Genomic DNA, 4,904 nt, shown 5'->3' on the forward strand with positions numbered 1-4,904 from the left:
GGAGACTGGTGTAAATCCATCTATTGGTATCCGGTATCCACCTTTTATTTCTTTGTTTGAGGAGATTAGTGTAAGACCATTGAGTGGCATCTGATATCCAGTTTTATTTTAGGAGATTGGTATAAGCCCAGTGATTGGCATCCGATATCCGCTTTTGTTGACTGTGTTTGTTCGTTATTATCCATTGCTATTCCAAAGGACACACTTGAATCATCTCCTATATGATCTCAAGAAGTGAACCTTCTAAGAAGTTTTACAATCCATCTTCATCCATTCATCCCCATTATGTCCTAAACCTTTTCACACTTTAATTTCAAACTTGACATAGATATTGTGCAAACATCTTCATGTTTTCAAACTAAAAACCTGGACCCCAAGTCCTTGACTTTTTTTCAAACTCCATTTCATAACACTTCTTTTGAATCAATCTTAATCATACTTTGACCCCATTTTCATAATCACAATCAATTAACTTCACTCATTCACTTGTTTTGGCTTTGTCCATTGTTAATCTTTTCATGCATTAGCCATAGGTTTCAATTATCTTTGTGGTTGATGTAAATCTTGCCTATCCTTAGTGAGTCGACAGTAAGACTTCCGTATTGAAAACAGGGCTAACCCCTCTAGTACGTCGAAGCTATCCTCGCATGGTGGATGTTGGTCTTGGTCGAGTTTTCTCCCATTGATAATGAAAAGCCTCAGTGCTTGTGTTTAAAACTGAATCCACCAACTTTTGGAAATCTTTTAGCCGAACTACGGTGTTTTGATCCTTACCTTTGATGGAAGGTACGTAGGCAGCGGGTTCATCCGTTCAAACAAAAATAATTAACTTGTATATTCTTTTCTCATCATCCCAATCATGTTTGCACAATACTTATGTCATAACAAATAACAAATTTTATACAACAAGTGTGAAAAGGGCTCCCTAGGAGTACCTAGGACGTGATGGGTGCCTAACACCTTCCCATTGCGTAATTTACCCCTTACCCAGACTCTCTGATCTTTTTATTAGTTTTCTACGTGTAAAACTTCTTAGGCTTTTGTTCGCTTTTTAGCCAATCCTTTGGATAAATAAAAGTGCGGTGGCGACTCGAAATTTCATTGTATCCCTTGCTTATGGTTTAATCGATAAATCATATAGCGACGAATACACCGCTACAGAAAAGTGGCGACTCTGCTGGGGAATCGATCCTTGGTGGTATTGCCTACTTTTCACCCTTGTTGTGCTATATTGTTATTTGTTATATGACATATTTTTGTACAATTTGGGATCACTGTATTGATTGTAATGTGTGAATTGCTTGATATACAATTGCTGTTTGCTTTGGTGATCTGTGAGATGAGTTCTATACCCGAACTCGAGTGCACTCTAGGATAGGAGAATGGCATAGTCTTGTTGACTGGTGTGGAGTATTCCTTAGCCAGTTGACTTGCGAGACCATTCACTTGGTGGAGGTCATGTTGAATTAATAATGTCACACAAGTTATTTGTGGTTAGGCATTATTCTTTCAATCATGTTCCGCAGAAGCCAAGGACCTTAGTTTACCAAACCCATCTTGGCCCATTTTTAGGACCGTAGTGCGGAGGTCGTTCAGATGTCAGTTCTGATACGATTGTTACGCGATACTACACTCATAAGAGTTTCTCTTGAGGATATTCTTGGAATACGAGTATTCGTTCCTCCGATAATATTCGAGAGATGGAACGATGATTATGGGAACCTCTGGTAGAACATGTCTGGCAGGTTTAAACCCTAGTACACTCCCTTTGGGTGGTTCTTAACCGAGACTCCATGCTCGTGACTCTCAACAAATCCGTGATTCGTGGTTGAGTCGTTCAAACATTGTTAATATCAATGGATCCCGGATCAGGTGTAAAACCTAAAATCCATCAAAGCGGCTGGTTGATATTAAGAATGTCTGAACCGGTTCATGTACTGTTAATATCAATGGAACTTGGGTGTCGATAAGGTGAAAACCTAAATCCACCAAAATGGATGATTGATATTAGGGATACATAGAGCTTTCCCACGACCTTTGTTTGGTGTGCTTTGCTTGATCCTTGAGTGTGTTTGTTGCATTCATGCATTCATGCATTCATCTGCATCCATATCATCAGAAAAAAAAGAAAATTTTCAAGGAACTCAAAGGAGTTTATTTGCAAAAATTTTCAAAACATGAAAAACCGGGAAAATTTTTTCACCTGATATATCTGATGAGATATTCTCATGTATGATCAAAATGCTTAAATACTTCAAAGTTTGCAAATAAAACCCTCGAGTTTCTTTGAAATAAAAAACAAGCATATGCATAAACACTTCATGCACCATTTGCATAAGCAGGTGTTTTGTTCCGGTCTCCCATCCTGTGGTCCGATCCTGCGATCTTCATTTATTTTTGAGACGCATTTTGCCGGTATTATACCAGAGCCAACTCTGCCAGATTGATGATCCTGAGCAAGAGAATTGTGAATTCAAGGAGGATTTTGCCAGACTTAGTACTGTTGATGGATTTATTCCTGGTTAACCGATCCCGGGCTGGCATTGGCTACTGTTCTGGGGCATGTAATAAGCAAGGTTTGTTCAAGTGAAGGATTCATCCATGATGATCAACCTGAAGAAGAAACTGCTGCTATCATTGAAGAAGAAGACGCAGAGGACTTGAACAATTTCATCATACCTGGCGGTGTCTGCCATAATTGGGTCGCTGTAGATGTTCCTACAGTCATCCATAGATCAGAGTAATTGTTCATTTTGTTTAAAACCCTTCTCCCATGCCAAAAGGAGAAGTGATGGCATTGTTGGCAGCATTTAATACAATGATGTTTTCATTCAATTAATGCATTGTCAAACATTTGTTTTTCCATTTGTTTTCACTTTTTGCTTTTTGCATGAAATCAGTGATCACAAAAAACCATGAAAAACAAAAACAGCTTTTTCATCTGCATAAATGATTTGCTTGTTTAAAATTCAAAAGCTTTTCATTATCCAGAATCATTATGCAGGGATTTCTAAACCCATTGAACATAATGATCCAACGCCATCTCCCAATCTTGAAGTCCTTGTATCTGAGGCAGAGGAAGATGATGTTGAAGGGGATTCCTGATGAGATTACCCGCCTTCTTGAGCACGAAAGAAGCTCATTCAGCTGTATCATGAGAATCAGCAAAACAGTCAAACTGGGGGGCATTAAAAAAAAAAAAAAAAAAAAAAAATCGGAAAAAATCAATCAAAAAAAAAAGAAAGAAGAAAGAGGGTGAAAAAAAAAAAAAAAAAAAAAAATCAAAAACCAGGAAAATTTTTTCAAAATTTTTCCAAAGGAAAAAGAAAAGTATACCCTCAAGTCCCTAGTTGACTGATGCTGAATGGATTCAGAGTCATTACGACCAACTGAATTTGATTGAAGAGAAGAGATTAACTGCCATGTGCCATGGTCAGTTATATCAGCAGAGAATGAAGAAAGCATTCGACAAGAAGGTCAAGCCTCGTGTGTTCCGAGAAGGTGACCTTGTGCTCAAGAAAGTTTTGTCTTTCGCGCCCGATTCCAGGGGCAAGTGGATTCCAAACTACGAGGGTCCATATGTTGTTAAGAGAGCCTTTTCAGGAGGTGCTTTGATGCTTACAACAATGGATGGGGAGGATTTCACTCGTCCTGTGAATTCAGATGCAGTTAAGAGATACTTTGCCTAGAAAAAAAAGTATATGCAAATGAAAAAACAAATGAAAAAAACAGAATTGCTCGCTAAGTTGAAAACCCGAAAGGGCGGCTTAGGCAAAAATGAGCGTCTCGGTGGAGAACCCGCAAGGGTAATCCAGGCAAAAATTAGAGACTGGAAAAAAAGAGGATATATTTGCATCCCGCTAGATTGAGTACCTCACTCTGGGGCAATCTAGGCAAAAATTAGGGATTTGGCAAAGTAACTGCATCCTGACAAGACTTTCTGGTTTATCAGTCGTCATTTCGTCAGAAGATTCTCGATTCGTCGTCAACCAAAGCTTCGAATACATCGAGATTCAAATTGGTAGAGAAAGGATCATTATGTTCAATGTAGCCCTCTTCCAATATATATCACTGATTTCAAATTTGTACAGATCTATGGAGTCTTGCCATTTGCAGGCTACCATTCCATCAAATCAATTTGAGCTTTTTATCTAATTATTTGCACTCTTATTTGTTTCAATTCAACAAATGTTTTGCATGTTTTAAATTGATAAAATGTCATTGTTTTAAGCAAATAATTTTTTCAAAATTTTTGTTTTAAACAAAGTGAACATTCACAAGATTGAAAGGATACTCAAGAATATCTCAGTGCTTTCCCGAGGGTGGCATGATTTCCAACAGGTAAGACATTTGTTCATATTCCTGGTTTGGTTGTATCTTCTTTCTTCAAATCTTTGTTGGGGTTGTTCCTCAAACAAAGTTGTTGGTGGGGTTGTCCCCAGTACAGTCGCAAGCAGAGTGTTGTTGAAGACTTCGTTTTCTCCAGCAGCAATTTTCCCCTAGCATGGGTGTTTCTTGTGAAGTTTCGGCGGTTGATGGTTTGTCATCTTGGTGCCCCGTCACTTTCTCCAGTGGGTCGTCTGCCCTAGACTTTATTTGACTCCTCAGCAGTCATGAGTATAATTGTTGATTGGCATTCCCATCGGAGTCGCGAGCAAATTTGTTGTCACTCTTCCCAGTGCAGTTGCCAGCGGAGTTGTTTTTTTTCCTCAGCACAATAGCTTTCTTTTTGAAAGACCCGGTAAGTCAGTGGTTTGATACCCGGTACTTTACCCTTTCCCCGGCGAAGTCGTCTGTGGAATTGTTGCTATCTCTCCATCAGAGTTTTTCTCTTCAGCAGAGCAGGATTTATTTTCCTATTCAGTGTTTGATTGGGTTGACATCCCAGTATTTCAACCACCTTT

Source organism: Lathyrus oleraceus, chromosome 4 (genome assembly GCF_024323335.1).
Source record: "Lathyrus oleraceus cultivar Zhongwan6 chromosome 4, CAAS_Psat_ZW6_1.0, whole genome shotgun sequence".
Classification (NCBI taxonomy): Eukaryota; Viridiplantae; Streptophyta; class Magnoliopsida; order Fabales; family Fabaceae; genus Lathyrus; species Lathyrus oleraceus.